The 20,273-nt window shown below is 35.8% G+C and overlaps 1 long non-coding RNA gene across 1 annotated transcript in view; it reads left to right on the top strand.

Moving 5' to 3' along the window:
• Window positions 1-12,147, top strand: part of LOC121110647 — a 52,293-nt gene extending 40,146 nt beyond the window's left edge. The window contains exon 4 of the long non-coding RNA XR_005859960.2: window positions 11,928-12,147. This is a non-coding gene — a long non-coding RNA (uncharacterized LOC121110647). The remainder of the gene's footprint in view (window positions 1-11,927) is intronic.
• The last annotated feature ends 8,126 nt before the right edge of the window (window positions 12,148-20,273 follow it).

The raw sequence follows: 20,273 nt of genomic DNA, 5'->3' as shown, positions 1-20,273 counted from the left end.
CTTATTATGACTGGTCAGACTTCAGCTTTGTAAAAGTAGTTGTGTTCTAGTGGCCATGCCTTGCTATAACTAATTGTACAGCTGGAAAGCACTCACAGTTTCTTGTGCATGATGTGAAGAAATATAAATTAAGAAAATAGTTCATGCACCTTTGTGAGCTTGGATATTCTAAAGATTTTCCATGCACAATTGCCATGCATTTGCAGATGTTGATAATGAGTTTTGGAAACTCAAGGTGTGATCTCTGATTTTAGAAAGAGATCCATATTTTTGAGGAAAAAAGCCAAATCAAAGCTACGTGCAGTATCACCTATGAAGTGTCTTCTGTTACTCGTTTCAGCACAATTTTGTATTCATCTGGCTTTGAACAAGAAATTAAACATCTCAGATGTGAGGAACTAAAATGTATAATTTTTTTTTCCACAGAAATCTGAAAAATTCAGAGTCTCTTTAATTCCCCCTTTCCCGATATGTGTAATGTCCACTTTCAAATAAGAGATGACACCACTGTATTGGAACTTCTGAAAGATGAAAACAGATTTCCTAGAACGAGTATTTCCTTTTCAGCCATTACAGGTATTGGCCACATCCTTTCCAGAAAAAAAGAAAAGAAAAGAAAAGAAAAGTAGTTTTAAAAGAAAAATATTACCAGTCTAGAACAGGATGTGCGTACATGTTTTATTTTGCTTTTTAACCTGCTTGACAGCCTTTTGAACTTCCCTGAAAAAACATTTTATCCTATAACACACATTTGGAAGAAGGGATCAGTTGTTTAAGCTTCTTGTTGACAGAGACAAAACCAGTTCATAGACTTAAAACAATGCAGAACTTATTTAGAGTCATTTGAGCTGGGAGGAACTTTTAAAGGCCATCTAGTCCAACTTCCCCACAATGAACAGGGACATCTACAGCTCAGTCAGGTGCTCAGAGTCCTATTCATCCTGACCTTGAACATCTCCAGGGTTGGGCCATCCACCTCAGATATCATGAGATCAGACCTTTATGCTGTTCTTCTCCTAGCTTAAGAAGAATAAGTAATACCATCCAGGAGTAAATCCAAACTCATCTGTGTGATTAGTCTTGTTTTTATCGATTTCAAGTTATATTGAAATGAGAGCAAGGAGGTCGTCTCCAACATATCTATTGTGGTTTGTTGTATAAAATTCTGTAGCAATTATAAATCAGAATGTTTCTATCCTAAATGGACAGCCCTGTCTAAGTTAAAATGAAACAAGTACAGCACAGGTCAAAAGAACTGGAAATAGCACTGATGCTATTCATATGCAGAGAGTAGCTGTAAATATAAATTAAATAACTTCTAAATAAGACACAAGCTGATCAGTAGCAGCCTCTTTGTATTTCTTTGGTTAGCTGTAAGAAATGAAAATAATTAACATCTTGATGATAAGAATGGTTTCACGACAGTTGAAGTGTAAATGATCACACACAACAATAAGTGACTGCTAAAAACTGGTGGAGTATTATTTTTCTGTTCTATGAGAATGCTGGTAAAATTCTTTTTTCCTCTGAAAAATTATATTCTTAAGTGAGTGCAGTGGAAATGCTAAGTCATGGCTTGAGATAGTAATTGAGCATCTGGTGGGAAGGCAGGGCCAACCCCGGGGTGCTCAGGTGCATGCAATGAACCTGAGTGACTGGAAGGTGTGGAGCCAGGATCCAACCCTTCCCAGACCTCATTTAAGGATTGTCAGTGTAAGCAAGGGAATCTTGTTGCAGATCACTGTATGCCTGAAGCCTTCCAAGGGTAAGTAGGTTTTTTTTTCCGTTTGTTTCTGTGGTTTCTGTGCCTCATTCTGTTGCATTTGAGCAAATTCTCATTTGTTGTAGCCTAGGAGTTTGTTACTATGTGTTCATTGCTGCATTTTCTGTTATATTACGGTGTTACGAAAGAAAGTGTAGAACAGAGAGGGTTTTTAAACAGCATGAAACAGAGTTTTGATGTGTTTGAGGCAATATTTTGATTTTTTGAAGTTCAAAATTATTTTTTACACTGAAGTCTTTGTGTGTGTGTGTGTATATATATACACACACATTATATATACATATATATATATATATATAGTGATGTACTCTACCATACAGGAAGTCAAATCCAGTTGCTTTTATTTGCCTTTATGTAGAACTTTGAAACTGAATGAGATCTTGAAATCAGATTTTCTGAATCATGAAAATTTCACTATTTTTTTTCATGAACTCTCTGTACTCAGAGAAGAGTAGCATATGTCTAGACGTCGTCAGTCCTGTTTCCTTTAGATACCTTGTCTAAGATGGAACAGACCTGCCTCTTAAGATATCTATTCAGTGATTTTTAATGGACAATAAATGGATGTCAACTAGACTTTTGACTTCTAGGGAGATAATCTTAGGTTAAATGAATATACTTAAGGGCTTGAAAAATACTATTGATTTCAAATGAGCTGCGGCTCACTGTTCTTAATCTGTAAAGAAGACGGTTGTAAGGAAAAGCAGGGTGATAAACTCAGGCCCATACCTTGTGGAGAAAGAAAAGTGGGGGGTGAGTGTTTTGTGGAAACAACATCTTGAGTAATAAGTGAACAGGTTTGTAATTTATTCTGACTTATATTAATCCTCAGATGCTGCTGAAAAGAAGAGGTGAAGGTATTGTTGTTTACTGTTAGTGATTGATGTTATTCTTTATTTCTTTTGGGATCCAGTATCCTAAGTTGCTCAAGTACAAGGGACAGAAACAGCTTTAGCCTTAAGAGCTGCAGAGAGCCTTTGGGTCTGAACTTTGATGTTCTGGTTTTGTGTTAAATTCAATTAAGATACATAACTATTCAAATGTACAAGAGACAAAATATTCAAGCTTTTCTCAGAGACTTTGACCAATGGCTGAAGACTTTGCAGATGACTCAAAGAGTTTTTGCTCTTGCAGATAACACAGGTTGAAATTATCCTTCCTCAAAGAGTGTGTTTTTGCCATCACAAGTTTCTTTCTGTATCTTCTTTATCTCCTTAGTCTGTATTCACTTTCTGTATTATCTTTCCTTTTCTTGATATTTATTGTGGTACTTTATTTGCACAGAGAAGCATCTGAATGATTTTGCTGGTCTGAAAGATTTAACTTGGACTTTAAAGTATGTTATGCTTAATATTGTTCAACACACCAAGAAATCATTCTGCAAGGTGGTAGTCTTCTAGACTATGTGGTTTGGGGGGAGTTTTTTAGTTTTTTTTTTTTTTTTTTTTTGGTTAGCATATATCCATTCCTAATGTAACTCTCCTAATAAACATTCGTCAGAAATAGATTTGATCTACTTGTGCTATAAAAAATTTTCTCTACCTGCATGTCTTCAAGGAAAGTGCTACTACGTACATAGCAGTTACTTTTGCAACATTTGGAAACAGGGAAGTTCATTGTATTACAGTGGCTTTTCTTTATAAAGAGGCCTGCTTAAGAGAGAACCAAGGGGAGGTTGACCAAGGGTTGCTCATACCTAAAGATGTCTCTGTGTTTTGCACCTTGAGGTATCAGGTAACCCAACACACATCAGAGCTGCTGTCACTGTGGTCTTTGGTCTTCCCTGGGTGAAGTAGGAAAGCAAACAAGCTGGGATGCTCTTTACATTTCATGCATTTATTTGGTAGGTATTGGATCTTTTCCCTTTGTGCACTTTCTATTATTAATACTGCATGTTTTCATTACATTTTCCTATCTTCTTCTTATTGTTCATTAAGGAAATGCATTTAACATACTACCAATTAAAATCAGTATTTAAAAGTGTTGTTAAGAGCCATAATTCTTACAAGTCTACATGTATTGCATTTGCACTTGCTAGGGAATGGTGCCACATAAATCATCTGTAGCTTTGGATAGTTTTTGTGCTTCCTGTCAATACCTGGCCGTAAATCCTATACTGCTGTCATTAGCATCTCAGTTCAACTCTTTAAGGGATTTCTTTCACTGCATGAAGACAAGCCTAACATAGTGACAAATGGCTAGAAATCAGTCTATTTCCCAGGGTAATTTTCCCTCTTCATTTTTATATGTTCACATGAAGGAAAGAAAGACTGTTCACTTTTTACTTGACTTTGCACTGAATTTTGCAAGCTCACATAAATTTGAGAGAAGAAGAAATGGAACATCTCAAAACAGTTGCAACACTTGTTAAGCTTTGTTCTCACAGCATGGCAAGGGTTACAAAAACAGCCTGTTTTTCTTATCTAATCCACTGAGTAATCTGGAATGAAGCTATAAAGGCAACATGGGAACACTCAGATGTAATAGTGGCCGTCAAGGAACTCTTTTCTTTCTGTTACATGCAGTGTACTCTAGAGGTTGTTGCTGGGTGTTCTGGGCTACTTTTTTTTTTTTTTTCCTCTTTGTATATCTCTTTTTACTAGTCATATCAGCACTGGGAGAGGAGATGCAAACTAAATCATGTGCTGGAGATTTATTCTAATTCTCCTGACTAGAGTATTTTTTTATCCCTATGTACCCCCCAAAAGATACACTAATTCACAGCTCAGGGCTGTAAAATGCTCATAATTATGACTTTAATCCAGAGAAAAGCAAACAAGCAAAAAAAAACCAAAAACAAACAGAAAACAAACAAACAAAAAAACAAACAACACAGGCTCCTCTGGGACTATTCATGTGCATAAAGTGCACATTTAGCATTCGACGTGCTTCATGGCAGAAAATTGTAGGATCAGCTTCCTTGATAACAGCAAAACCTTTGGAGGAGTCTACTACATTTTATTAATTATATATATTCTGCTTCTTTTTCTGTTCTGCAGAAATTAATAACTTGCATAAGAAAATGATTGCTTGGTTTTTTTTTCTTCCTCTCTCCATTGTGCTTTTATATAGCCATATTATTCATGGGACATATGGGTAAAGGGAAGTCCAGTTGGAAAGCTGAGTATCCAGCGGTTAAAAATTTTAAGAAATTTTTAATATTGGTGTTAAAGTCATGGTATCTTAAGAAATATCTTAGTGTTATAGTACCTATATTATATATTCTATTTTAATTTACTCTCTGATAAAATATATGCTACATATTGACGCTATAATTTTAAGCAAGGCTTCCAAGGAAAAAATAGTGGCAAAAATTTCATTTCCAGTAAGTTTGTTACTGTGATGTTTAAATGTATTTCCCCAATTCCCAATAATCTTTTTTTTTTTTCTCAAAGAAAAAAAGCAAGCTGATGCATGTTTTGGAAAAATTAATGTGAAATTTGAGCTAACTCCTTTGTTGACAGAAAAGCAATCTGTATACACTGACTCACCACATAGGACCAGCTGGAAATATGAACTCACTGACACCTTTGCTTCCCTACATAGCTTTTTCTCTAGAAGTTGTCCAAAGGACCATTGCAGTCCTTGGGGCAGATCAAGAAAGAGCTGAGAGCAAGTACAGGGATTGTTAGAGTCTAGAGAGTGTGACAAGGAGATGGAGTTGAGCTGGGGTCTCTGTAGATACAGAAATTAAAGGAACACCAAGCTTCACCAGTCCTATAGTTCATTGGTCAGCAGCTTCTCAAAAGGGAATTAGAAGTGTTCTCCCATTCTGTCCTTTAGGTCTCGCTATGAAATTTCTGGGCTCCATGGAATCATTCTAACCTCCCTCTGCTTTGCTTCCATCAGATTGCTGGTGCTTTTAGACCAGCAGATAATTTTTACACACACGTAAAAAGTCAGATCAATTCACATCCTCTTCATTCGTCTTCCCAGGCTGTCTACTGGGAGCATAAGCAAAGATCTTTGTTTGAACTTTAGGACCTATATTAAATCAGGTGAAAACTTCTTATGTTCTGGGGAGAACTGAAACATATTCAGGGTAGAGAGAGTCTCTTTTACACATCAAAAGACTTTATTTAATATATCAGACTTTTCCCTTTTACAAGGATCTGTAAGTTAACCAAATTTGGCAAGAGGCACAATATTACATTCAAAATTGTGCCACTGATAGATTTTTCTCAAGTGATAGATATCTAAAATATGCGAAAAATGAGGTCTCTCTGTGATTTGGTGATTTTGGTTGTCAATATAGTATGCCATGTTCGGAAATTCTTTGCATACAGAGCCTGAGATAGCCACTGAAGCTGAATTTTTCTAAAGCTGAATACCACTGTAGATATACAAAAGCAGAATTTTATAATAGATAGTGCCAGGTAACTTTATGAATACATGATACTAAATAGAAAATGAGTATATGGTGATGGAAAGAAAGACTATCCCATGATGCTTATGCAATGAAAGCAATTCAGGTGACTTGACGTAGGCATTCACAAGCATCTGAGATGTTCTGGGGTTTCTGGGATGTGCCTCTGACAGTTAAAATTTTGACTTATAGAAAGCCTCTAAAATGGCAAATGGAAGCCAGGCTGTTTTTTTCTTTTTTTTTTTTTGGTGTGTGTGTTATTTCTCTGTAAACAGATTTTGTTTAGGTTACTTGATGGACTTTAACACGTGCAATGCAGAGCATGTGAATTAAGACTGGTGGTTTCTTATTTTTGTGTTTGACATGGTGAATTTAACATTTTAATGCACGATGTCACTCATTGATCTTCTGGGCACTTAGAAATGAGGAGTGTCTCTGAAGAGTGACAATGAATAGTTATATGGTCTTTTCAGGTAGGGTAAATTTTACCACATGTGTATGTTACGGCACATAACTGTGGTTTGCTCCGAAAGTAATGGCTCCTATTTATTTCTATGGAAACTACAACAGATACAAAGAGCACAATAACACTATTTCACAGAACACATGCTAAGCTACAAAATACTATTTTCAACACAACCATCAGTATTGGGTGTGTATTTTCACCAGTCATTAATAGGCACCTTCATGCTGCACTCAGAAAAATCTACAGCAGCAGAGGTGCCACACTGTTCTACAGTGTTTCACCACTCACCACCTCACTGTACTCACATCCTCTGTTTGGTCTCCATCAGTGTTCATTAAGCATTGACAAATGCCAATGGTGTCATTTTTTTTCCACATGGATGAATTTAATGACACACCTTTTCTTCATATGCGCTTCCATGCCAGACTCCAATTTTGTTAGTGCTGCTCTCTGTTGCACAGCAAGAGTGTGGACTGGAATATTGTCAGGAAGGTTCAGCCTCTACTGCCATATCACCAACATCTGCCTCTGATGTTGTGGGCCAATGAAATAAAACAGGAGACATTACTTTTGGAGTATCCCTTGTGTAAGTCTTTACAAAGAAGAAGCTGATAAGGAGGAAACACTCCACTATATGTTCCTGGTATTCAAGATATATCTTTGAGACAGCTCTTGACAGGCATCTCATTTCCTTATGTGGTTGAACCAATGAAAGCGAATAGGAAACTGTCAAATAGATTTTGAACTTCAGTTAAAATCTAGCATACTGATGACTATTTTCTCTCCACACCATAAGTTCCAGAATGGTCTTTGCAGTTTCCTACTCATAAAAAATAAATTATAATAAAGCATTTCAAACATTTGTATGCATCTCTTTTACAGAATTACAAATATTCATAGTTCAGTATGTGGATGCTTTAAGGCATTTCAATATTCCAATCAATACACAATTCCAGTAACAGTAAAAGCAAAATGCAGCAGCAGCAGTGTTACTGGATCATTAAATTATTCACAGAATGTATTTCTTTTATTTCTTTTTCAAGAATGTTTGTCTTCTAATCTTTCCTGGAATTAAAGCATGTGTGTATTCTTTTTTTTTCTTTTAAGGAAAAAATCAAACAACAACAACAAAATTATTTCATAACTTTCCATTGTTATATATGAGCTTTAAGCTATTAAACAGATTTTATAGTTAGCACAGTAATACATTCCAGAATTTGCTGCCAACTTGATAACATTTTTAATTTAGTGAAGCCACATTGTAATACAACAGTGTCCCTAAAGTAAAATCAGTGCCATTATTTTTCTGGTGTTAAATTCCTCTAATGAAATAAATTTCAATTTGTGTTGCTTGTCTTATAATATATAACTTGCTTTAAAGTGTAAATATCCTAGCTGTCTGCTATAATGGTATTCCAAGCTCCTGCTCACAAACGCAATCAACACTTATGGGATTCATAACTGTTTGGAGCCTATCAGCAGAAGGCTCTGGTGCAAAAAATATTTTGTAGAGGGTGATAATTATCTGAGAGTACCTAGAGCACTAATATATTTGATAATTAAAAGAAAAAGAACAGCACATTATGAGTCTAGGTATGATTATGAATAAAGAAACGCTGGTGTCAGAGGAATAACAGAAGTGGTGAACCTCTTGTGTTTTGTTTACATGCAGATGCCATTCACCTTACACGAACTGCTTCATCTGTTTTTTGGTTGTGAGGCAAGATTTAATCCAACAAGGAGTACTTACTGTAATATATTCTGAGAGACAACACAGCGTAAAAGGAGTAGCGTATTAAATTATGTTACAAATTACATCATTTATAATGTGTTGGATGATGATGAGCTGGAACAGAACAATCCATATGGTTATTCATATGGAAAATTGTGGGGTTTTTTTGTTGTTGGTTGTTTAGATCTAGTTTTATTTCAGTAAGTTTTCCTTGCCAGCTATCATCCTGACTTTACAGTGAGACAACACAATGCTGGCCTTTGCGCAAGGGCATATTCAAGCCATTTAGGAGAGCAGGTCTCTTCCTTCAGTTACAGTGAAACTGTAACCAACAGAAGGCTAAATTGTTCACAGAGATTCAACTCAAATAAATGTGCATGTGCATATTTAGAAGCTTTTGTCCTTGGAGTGAAGAACAAAAAGTGGCTAAAACAATCTCCCACTACACAGACTGCTCTGGATGTAATGCCTCCTATTTCTTTCCATGGAATGGACAATTGATACAAAGAGCTCAGTAACACTATTTCATAGAGCGTATTCTCAGCTACAACTGGTTATTTTTCAACAGTCACCATCATTAACTGTGTTTTTTTTGCCAACCATAAACAAGAGCATGAATCTCGTGCTTGTAAAAGTCTACACAAATGGAGGTGATCCACTGTCATTGTCAGTACTGCTGAGATCCACCACTCACTGCCTCTCTGGGCTCACATCCACTGTTTGGTCTCTGTCGATATTTAGCAAGTGTCAATGAATGTCAGTGGGTGTCATTTTTTTTCCTACGTAAAGAAACTCAGTGGTGCATGTTTTCTTCATGTATAATTCCACGTCTGATGCTGTTTTGTCTGACTTCTCTGCTTCCATCTGTCACACAGCAATAAAATGGAATACTGTTGGGAAGGTTCAGCCTCTACTGCTCTCCCTCCAACATCTGCCTCTGACATCATGGGTTAACAGAATAAAATAGGAGGCATTACTTTCAGAGCAACCCCCTTATTTATGAATTCCTGAAATATTGTTTTTTATTATTTCTGGATATCGGTGACAGTTTTCTTCCAGATTAAATTCAATTTTGAATTAATTTTCTTCCCTTCAAGCAATCAGCTATAAATATTTTTTGAAATTCCCTGGACCAGGACATCTTAATGTATTCTGTGATGGATTTCTCAGGGAATAGAGAACAACTTACTGTCCTTTTCTGGCCTTAGCTTCTGATATCATTTTCAGTCAGTAGAACTGCAGGAAAAATCATTGCAATAATGATAATAAATAATTTAAGTCTTTCTACACATTCCTGAATCTCCTCTCCTAGACTGAACAATTTAGGGTGTAATTCTTAAGAACTTCTGCTAATCCTTTCCTCCTCTACATCCATTATTTGCAGTGGCTTGGGAGACAGAAAAAAAAACCCACTCTGCCCACCTTATCACTTACCAAGTGGCTGCAGAGTGATAGGGAATGGATCCACCCATTTCTTGTCAGGCAGCGAGAGGAAATAGGGATGTTTTGAGCTTCTGGGTCTTAATAGATGCTCCTTTCTTATCATGAGAACGGTTTTGGTTGTATAACACATGAGAGAACCTCTTTGTTGTTCTCACCACTGTGGTAAAAGAGCTCAAGCAGCTGGACAGGAAGGACTGTGCTTGATTGTTGTAACTGTTGAAAGTTTTAGAGAAGATTGTTGTAGTACATAATTAGGTGGAATTCATCTCTGAAAGAATAGCCAGAGGTAAAGGACTGAACTGGGCAGGTTTAAAGGAAAGTTCTGTACCTCTGAACCCAAACAGAGGGGATCTCACCAGAAATCTGTTGGAGAAACCAAAGCTGTCATTGAAAATATTCCATGTTTCTCTGACCAATCTCATGAAGTGAATGGATATTGTTTAATTTCTGATTTAAAGTACACTTAATTTTGCTTGTTATGCTTTGGAGCTGGCTGTGATCTCACATGGGTCAGCTCCTGGGCTCTGCTTACAGAGACCACTCCTGTAGCCACCCTGCTGCCAAAGCACTGCCACGTAAACCCAATATAATGGTGAAATTAAGGGTATGCTGAACATTAAGGCATGTCTAATCTTTCAGTTCAGTATCTTTTTTTTTTTTGCTTGTTTTTCTGCCAACCATAAAAATTAAAAAGTTATTTTAAATGTTAAGTGCTTCATATATGTTATGATAAATACAGTACAACCTTCAAAATAAGTGAATTATTTTAAAGGTCACATATGTCTTGGAATATCTCAAGAATAAAAAACTGCAAGTACATCAATAATAATAATAGTAAAATTCTGTAGTGAAGAAGGACAGATCAGATGTGAGAGAGAAAAGCTACAAATAAGTCATTACTGGAAAATTCATATTTCAAATGTACTCTACAAGGATTTATTTCACCCAGATGTTTTTGTATGATTTCAGAAATGACCATATATATGTTATGTTGTGCATTTCTCCTACAAGTGCATATTAAATTACACATGCCTTATCAATATCAGCACAAATGAAATTATTTAATTTTATAGTTTAATTTTCTTGGCTTTCTTAAATGATTTTTTTCATATTTTTCCTTAATTTAAAGAATAGTTTTTAATTGGAAATCAAACACAAGTTTGTAATTTTAGTTTTCTGATATTTACTGTTATTTTCCAATTTTATTTTAAAAAATCCTAACTTTTATAGTTGCAAAACACATATCACATTTCAATTATCAGAATAATTGTTTATTGTATAAATCTATGCAACCAAGAATAAAATTGGATACAAAAGCCAGACAGCATATATACACTGTTAATATTCAGGATTCACTAAGGTGGGAGACTGGCAATTTCTGAGAAACAGTTAAGAACTGTATGGGGCAGAAAAATGTTAATGTGCTCTGATATATTATTGGATCAGTTTTAGACCCTATGGGAAAAAAAAAAAAACCAACAACAATAACAACAAAAGCTTTCATGTTAAGACCTTATCCTTTCCAGTTAGAAAGAAGCTTAAAGCCATTGAGACTTCTGAGTTTTTCCCCTTTCTCTAAGCTGAAGACCTGAGCTTCTGCTCCACCAAATCTCACATATAAGTGGATTGGAATCAAAACTGGCTGTTAATTGGATAATGGAAAGAGATGGCAAAGCCAAACATACGTGGCATTTTAAAAGGTTGGAGATAGTAGTGCAGGATCAATGAATTTATAAAGTATGAGAAAAATGTAATTTATTTCTAAGCAATTTGAGACAGGCTCAGTATATAAAATCATATAATTGGTTGCTCATGAGACATCAGTTGACTCTGATCTCTAAATGGAAAATAAGCTCAAAGCATGTATTAATCACTGCTTTTTTTTTTTCCTACATATATTTCTTCATTGTATTTGTCATTTGGGTTTTAATTTTTTTAAAAAAGGTCTGTGTTAACATTAAAAGCATAACGAAAGTAGAAAAAATTTGCAAAATCCTTTTCCATGATTATACCTTGGGGCCATCTACAGTCTCCAGGTTTATTGTTCAGTATATTTAGGTATGTAACAATAGATAATTATTTCCCAGACTATATCTGACCATCTGTTACTAAGTGTTTACTCATATCTTTTTGTTAGATGCTCTTAAATGACAGGAGTATGGAGTAATCATCATACAGAAAAGTTTTGGAAAGGTGGAACAACAGCTGGAAGGACCCTGCTTCCTAACCAGAGCAGAAGGAGGAACTTGATGGCTACCAGAGCTGTGAGAGAAGGAAGTTCAGAGGTGGGGAAAACAGAGATAACAACATAGATTGGAAAGAGACAAGCATGTGAAAAAACAGATAAAAGGAGCCAACTGGATGTAAAGCAGTAATTACACCAAGGTTTGTACTGTATTCCTGTTAGAGGCCCCATTAACTTGATTAGAGTTTAATAACCAAAAATATAGTCCAACACTATCATGTAAAGAAGTTTCATCAAAATGTGTATTCTTCACAACAGTCAGTCAATGAGCTACCTCAGATGGGGAAAAGGAGTTAAAACACCCTGCTTAAACACTGTCAAAATATTTGGTAGTTCTGTTGTGAGTCCTATCAATTTGGCTGCTATGTCTTGTTCAAAAGTTAGCTGAACGTCACATTTCATCATAATAATAATGTGTTTTGGAGTATGCTATCTAATGCTACATTACAAAAAGCACTGAAGTGCAATCTAATGTCTCAAATACAGGGAGACGTTTTGTACAGGAGAAAAGTTTGTAATGGTTCTGGATTACCCTTTTCAAACATATCTCAGGGGACAAATGGCTTTTTCATACTTACCTTAAGATTCAGAGAATGCTCTTCCTCAGCTAAATCTAAGATCGTTCAAGCCTAATATTCTCTTAGGGACAGTGGTCATAAATATCTACGAAAGTCTGAGATACCCAGGAGTATCTTATTTTACTACGTATTTAGTCACTTTCAATTAATTATCCCCCCATTGCATAGTGTTCCCAGTTCTAGGACAAATAGGAAAAGCTATTCTTCCAGAGAACTGTTAATGATTGTTTTCACAGTGCTTTAATGATTACAGTATCTCTGATCAGCTCTTTTTAGCAACAGAAACTGAGGAACAGATCTTGAACTTCAGTGAATGGAAAGAAAATGGGAACTGATCTTATTCTACAACTGAGCATAAGTCCTCCTTGGGACATTTCAAGGGCTTGCATGTAATAATATGCTAATACCTTCTATTTCTTATACTATGAAATAAACTCTGAGATATGCTTATACCACTATTTCCAGATATTATTGTGAGATACAAAGTATTTAGGGGCATCTTTACATCATCGCTCTTCAGCAAATCAAGGGACCCAGCATTGTGTTCTCAACCCTAGGTTACTGGATGACAAAACTTATTTACACCAGCCAGTGTCAGCTCCCCAGCATTGGAGAAAGATGGAGTGTAGCAGTTATCAGAGTGACTTTTAACACAAATGACTTTTTATCTCTGTTAAATCCAATCATTTCTTTCTTCAATTAGCCAAAAGGCAAAGAATTTGAAGCCAGAGGAACAAGGAAAAGATTGTTTTCATCTGTGGAATATAATAGAATCTGGAGCGTGTTCCCCAGTATCTTATTCAGAAATGCTTTGAAATATTTAAAATCTATTTGCCTCATTCTGCCACAGAGCCAGGAAATTCATCAGGCTACAAAGGTATTTGTGGTCTACTGGGAATTTTACAAAATGGATGGTCACCATTACCTACGCATAACTTATTTGTCACATTAGAGTCATAACATTTCAAAGCCTAATAGGGATAAATATACAGTTTTATATGTTTAATTTACATATGTAAATTACATATGAGTGTTTCTGTGTATGCCATAGTAGCATAACTAGCAGTAGATTCATGATAACAGCAGTAGCTGCAGTAGATTCATGAATTACTATGTAATACATCCCTTTACCATTTCATCGCAGCCCATATTTCTTCTCCATCTTCGCTGCTACTCTGCATGCTATATCTGGTAAGCTGGAGACTAAATATAATATTCACTGTCTTCAGCTGGGATGGATGGATAGACTGAAGATAGCTTTCAAGATTTTTTTTATCCATCATGGCATGAATATTCATGTTTGACTCAAAGGAAATTTGTCCTTGGTCATAATAACTTTTGTTAAACTTGAGTCACTGTGTAGGAAGGAAAGGAATGCTTGAAGGGTCAGAAGGGGAGTAAGAAGATGCTTAACACTCTCTTCTGTCCATAGTGCTTCCTCTGTATCTTAAATTTTTTTCTGCCATTCAGACTGTGTAGTATAATACATATATATATATATGTAGTGTGCATATATACGTTTATTTTTGGCCCAGAATAACTTAGAAATAGGTGAAGGAATGAAACCTGAAATCACTTGTACTTAATGAGCTCTCTACCACGAGGCTGGGAGGATGGAAGCTTGGTTCTATACATTCTCAGTATATCAAAATCTATAATAACAGATATTAGACTTGGAAACCAGGTAATGAATACATTGATAGTTATGATTTTGTTCACTGTTTCTCACTATTTATATCCAAGACATTCACCGTTTTTCTGGTCTTATCAGGATTTTTTTCCTTATCAGTTTTGGTGGTTCTTCTACAGAGGTGCATCTCTTTCTTCCTCAGTGTTACATTCATGACTTGTACTATTAGATTTTTAATTGTATTCTGATTGCTTCCCATTTGTAGTTGAAAGTCCCTTTTTTTTGTACTTATATGTATTCTATATATAATCAGTATGAGAGAATGTATGGGTTTGTATTCTATTGTTAAACACTCACACTGTAGACAGCCTTATGGCACAAGGTGAATGTTTATCTTAAGACTCACAGCATAGCCTAGGAAAAATAGCAGGGAGCACAGAAAAGTTTGGGAATTCAGTAGGAACTTGGATATGCTTATTCAGCACACCATAAGAGATAGCTGTATTTGTTCCTCCAGATTAACGTTTTACATTTAACATATTCAGAGAATAGACCTAATTGGCAGTATTTCATTAAAGCATATCTGCATTTGGTAAAAACTTGTTAGATCTGTCTCAGGTTTTGGTGAACTGATATTGAGAACCAGGAAGGTTTTAAATCTGCCTTTCTGAAAATCTATGTAGGAGGCAGGATACAGATACACTACTGCTTTGATGAAGGCTTTACATGTGAACTGCTTAGGTCTTCCAGCTGTGCAGGTCAGCTATTTCCTCATATGGACAAAAATCAGGAGATTGGGAAGTCAGCTCATCGGTGAATTCAGAAATTGTGTGCTTATATGGAGAATAAATATTCAGACATGTAGTAGTTAAAAATGTCAGAAAAGTATAAAAGAAAACAAAATTATTTGTGTGCTTCAAGATTTAAACCAAATCCCTTGGGATTAGAAGGAGACTTCATGTGGACAGATTATTGCACATCTGTTCACTGGGTATGGTAGGATTTATGCATTCTTCTGCAATATCTGGTACTTACAAACATCAAGGAGGATAACTGTCTTATAGGTCTGACCTAACATAACAATTCCATTTCTACATGAGATCTGGCCAATTATATTAATCCTTTCCTATTCCAAAGGAATAATTCTGAATAGAAGTTTAAAAACATAGAAGAATAGCAATTGCGATGTTGTTTTAATGCAAGAACACCTACTAGTAGTAATATGAAGATACATATCTATGTTCTCTGTCAATTATGATAAAAAATTCACACAAGCAATTAAGTTTGAACTATGTCCATTTTAATATTTTATGCAAAATCTACTTAAAAGGCATGTTTAGACTTTAACCGAAGTATTTCAAAGCAGAAATGTTACCAACCAACCCACTTCCAAAGTGTCAATTAGCACAATTTAGTTCCCTTATTATTGATATCCAAATGGTTTAAAATAACAAGATGCTTGATAAATTAATAAAATCCTAACCTGTTTCTTTTCAATGTCTAATTTTGAACTACTTGCACTATGTCTAAGTTCTTTTTCCAAGCAGAATTCATCTTGTTTTTAATTACATTACATAAGAAAACTTGCCATATTAAATCTATAATTAATACCTTCACAGAGACAGGAAGTTATAACAATTAAAATATTGTTGAAAAGAGCATTTATTTTCATCTTATTTTGTAATCCTTATATGCCCTTTAAAGTAGAGTACATATTATTCATGAAATTCTAAGCTCATTTTCTTTAAAGTTAATGGGATGTACTATAATCAAATAGTAGAATCAAATTGAAGTAGATTCATGCCAAGAATATACTGCTTCTATATACTAAACAAAAATTCCTGGCTCCAAAAAAATGTGATGATCACATGCCTTTAACGCACAGTATCACTGGAGCTTTGCATAGCCTGATTTTTAGGTTTGTAGGTCCAACTAGAATTCCTTTTTGTGATTCATGGGGGGAATCCATGCTTCAGCTATTGGCTAAAGAGTGAACAATCCAAGATGAGTATTTGCATTATGTTCCCTCTTCTGTCATGAAGGAACTCTAGACCATTATCTGTACGTGCATCTGGTTGCACTGGCTGATATTTTTGTCAGACCCCTCTGAAGAATAAATACCTCTAGAGATAAATACTGTGAATCTGAAAAAGCCAGACAAAAAGAGAACTCCAGGTTACCCCAAAGAGAAGTTTACTTAAAGGGAGTAGAGGGAAGGAGCATCTGGAGGAGATAGCATGCCAGTGGAACAATACATTTTCCTTGAGAAGACAGCCTTGGAAGCAAGCAGGAGGAGGATTTAGAGGTACATTTGGAGCAACAGATATGGTGGCTCACTGGGATTCTTGTCAGAGAAAAAACCCTTTTCTTCTAGGGTTTCTTTCTAGACAGAAAAGGGTTTTTTAGGAAGAACAGACAAAAAAGGTTAACAAAGGAGGGTTGCCTGCACAAGACTGCCAAAGAGATCACGAGATCCTATGGTCAGGTAACACAGATATCCTAATGGCAGAATGACATTTAGATAACTATGTCTTAAATTTCCCATTTGGTTCTCTGTTTTGAGATGAACGAGAGCAAGGCAATTCTTTGAGTAAGTAATCTGTAGAAAGAAATATAAAATCATCCTCTGGAGAAGTCAGTAAAGAAATAACATCTCACTACAGTTTGTTTTCTTGATGTAGATTCCTTTGCACTTGCTAGCATAAAGTAATTTTCAAGGGAATGACAGAGAAGAATAGAAATGGAATGCATTTTTTTCCACAAAAAATATTGGCCTGCATGCATTAGACCTAGATAATTCACAACTAGTGGAAGAAAAAATTGAAAAGCTACATAAGCTTGATTGAGAGGTCAAGCAGAATATCAGTGCTGATTGCTCAACCTGCTGGTAGACCTCATAGTCTCTTAATTTTTGTGCGGCTGAAACAATTTTTCATGATACTTATATTTTTGCTCATATAATTAGTATCTGTTGGTTTATCATACAATGTCTATTTGAGTGTTTGGAATTTTTGAAAAATAGATTGGAGACATATTGTTATGATGAAAAGTAGTAACATGGAATACTTCACTGAACTAACACATATGGAGAAAGGTGAGGAGAAGGGTCCGTAGCCTCAAGGGGGAGAACTTGTCCTCAGAACATAAATTTGCAGTGCAACAATGCAAGGACAAGGAAGTATCACTCTGACCACAGTGAAGTGCAAATGCCACCACAAAATGGAAGCAAGAATGCTTTCTTTGAAACACAAAATTGAGCTCTACTGAGACATCTTGGAGTTATCCAAATCTTTTTTTGCCATTTATGCGTCTTATCTAACAAAATGTGGCTTTAGGACAGAAAGTAATACCAGAGCCACAAAACTGGAAGGTTCCATCCTGTCTCAACTTCTGTGGAGGCAGATATGGTTTTGATATTGAAGATTGTACTGGTATTATGATGCTAGCTTGAAACTCTTACACTAGAAATTTTAGAACAACTTGTGTAAACTACTTACATTTAACTCCTGTTACTGAAGCATCTACATTTGAAAGATTGGAAAGTATGAAATAGAAATATTTACTAATAGCTTTTTTTCTCTTTGTGTTTGAATTACTCTTTAGTGTTTAATCTCAATGCCGTATTTTCATCCCTTCTCCATTTCCCTCTTATTCTATTTCATGCAGCTAATTTCACAAAGAATCACAGAATGGCCCAGATTGGAAGGGACCTCAAGGATCATGAATCTCCAATCCCCCTGCCATAGGCAGGGCCACCAACCTCTATGTTTAATACTAGACCAGGCTGCCCAGGACCCCATTCAACCTGGCCTTGAACACCTCCAGGGATGGGGCATCCACAGTCTCTCTAAGCAGCCTGTTCTAGCACCTCACCAATCTCACAGTAAAGAACTTCCCCCTGACATCCAGCCTAAATCTTCCCTCCTCAACTTCAAACCATTTCCCCTCATCCTGCTGTTATCTACCTCTTCAGAGAGTTGACTCCCCTCCTGTTTATAGGCTCCTTTTAGGTACTGAAAGGCTGCAGTGAGGTCACCCTACAGCCTTCTCTTCTCCAGGCTGAACAAGCCCAGCTCCCTTAGCCTGTCTTCGTAGAGCAGGTGCTCCAGCCCTTTGATCATCTTTGTGCCCCTCCCCTTCTCCAACAATTCTGTCTTTCTTGAACTGGGGTCTCTAGACCTGGACACAATACTTCAGATGGGGCCTCACAAGGGCAGAGTAGAGAGGGGAAAAAAAGAGAAATATTCATTCAACTGAATGACCTGAGTATTGGGTAATTAAATTAAGCAATATCATGTAATAGCCTGTGTATACAAATCTGTGCAATTACAGATTATTATGCAATGCCATTTGCAAATCAAGGGATGTTGCACAGTGATTTGCTTTAATCGTACCAGAATGCACTTCCTGTTGTGTATGACAGCTTCAACTGTGGACATTATAGATTAATTTCTTACTGCTTCCTAATGAGTGAGTTTTCTGTTTTCACTCTTCCCTTGGGTAAAACAAAGAAGCATAATTACTTTTGATTAGATTTTGGTAATTTGGGGTTTATTGGAAAGCATAAAATTACATACATACATATCTGACCTGTCATTTTCTTCTTCTCTACAATTCAGTAATGCATCAACCAAAAACAACAGTGAGTTGATAGGAGAGATTGTTTTCCTTATGTTCATATTACTTTTCATTGCTGTGGTTGTATGAGCCTATACTGTAGAACAGAATGAAGGAGACAGTGAGATCAGTATAGGTCTGTCAAAGAATTATCTAAGTTCTTCACTGCCTTATGTACAGTCTGTGCTTTCAATCCCCTCTTGATACCGTTTTACAAACATTTACACAGTTTCCTGAACTGTAGGTAATATTTGACATCCACCTCCTTAAGAGTGGACATCAGAGTCATGTCAACAATGAAAACAGATGACATTTTGTGAATACTAAGTGAAAACATGCTAGATTCTTCCCTGCTTCTGCTTCAAATTACACTGCAAGAGAGAAGCATATTTAGAAAACAGTCCCAGACCTCTCTGAAGTGAAAAGACCACTTTTTACTGATAGGCTATCAATGCAAGCCTTTCAATTTCTTCATCTTTGATAGGTACTACGTAATTATATGAAACACTTTGATCAAATATTCTGGGAAATATCATCACCTTCTCAAAAGAATAAGAATTTTTAAATTGCTTTACCTGGTGTAATAGCATTGTTTACAGTAATCCATAATGGGAACAGGGAAATCTGAATTTATTATAGATCAGTAGTTGATTCAGTTCTCAACAATTGTTACAACGCATTTTGCTGGCAGTTCAGTGAGCTCAGAATTGCCTTGGCTCAAACTTTAGTTATGATTCAAAGGCTGCTGTGAGTTGTGATCCATCAGAGCAGGTAGATCAGCTCTTCTAAGAAGCAAATGTACTTCTTGCAGCATTCCCTTAACACTCACTGTAATTCTGAAATCAGTAATTAGAGGTGAATGGACATCTATTTGCATTGCATAGATTTTTCTGAAAAATAAGTCTTTCTGACATACTCAGCCTTGACACTCACAGCTTCCTCGTGGCTATGTATTATGACACTGGATCAGAAATAAAATACATTCGTCTTATCGCTATTTTTTATTAAGGGCAAATACATGAATAATTACTTTTAGCATGATAATAAATAACTTTCCCATGGTTATTGAAGTTTTAAGACTGTGACAATGTAAGTTATTTCCTTTTCTGTTTTCATAATTACTGATACGCTATAAAAGTGTTCTCTCAGTAAAATTAGTTGAAGTGAAAAATTCTAGTTATGCTTTAAACTCTCCAACTCAATGTTTCTATGATGTCTCGAATGTACTGTCAAATATCTCCTGTAAGTGATGATTAAGAATACATTTTTTCAAAATCGAGAAAAAAAATGGTATCAACACACACACCAAACAATAAGAATTTTTTCTCTTAACGTGTGTGTTGAACCTCCCCTGGCACAGTTTGTTGCCATTTACTCTTTTTCTATCACTGTTGATTAGGGAAAAGAGACCAG

The sequence above is a fragment of the Gallus gallus genome, chromosome 4 (assembly GCF_016699485.2).
Source record: "Gallus gallus isolate bGalGal1 chromosome 4, bGalGal1.mat.broiler.GRCg7b, whole genome shotgun sequence".
Lineage (NCBI taxonomy): Eukaryota > Metazoa > Chordata > Aves > Galliformes > Phasianidae > Gallus > Gallus gallus.
The sequence above is the reverse complement of the archived record's forward strand: the minus strand, read 5'-3'. Positions and strand labels throughout refer to the sequence as shown.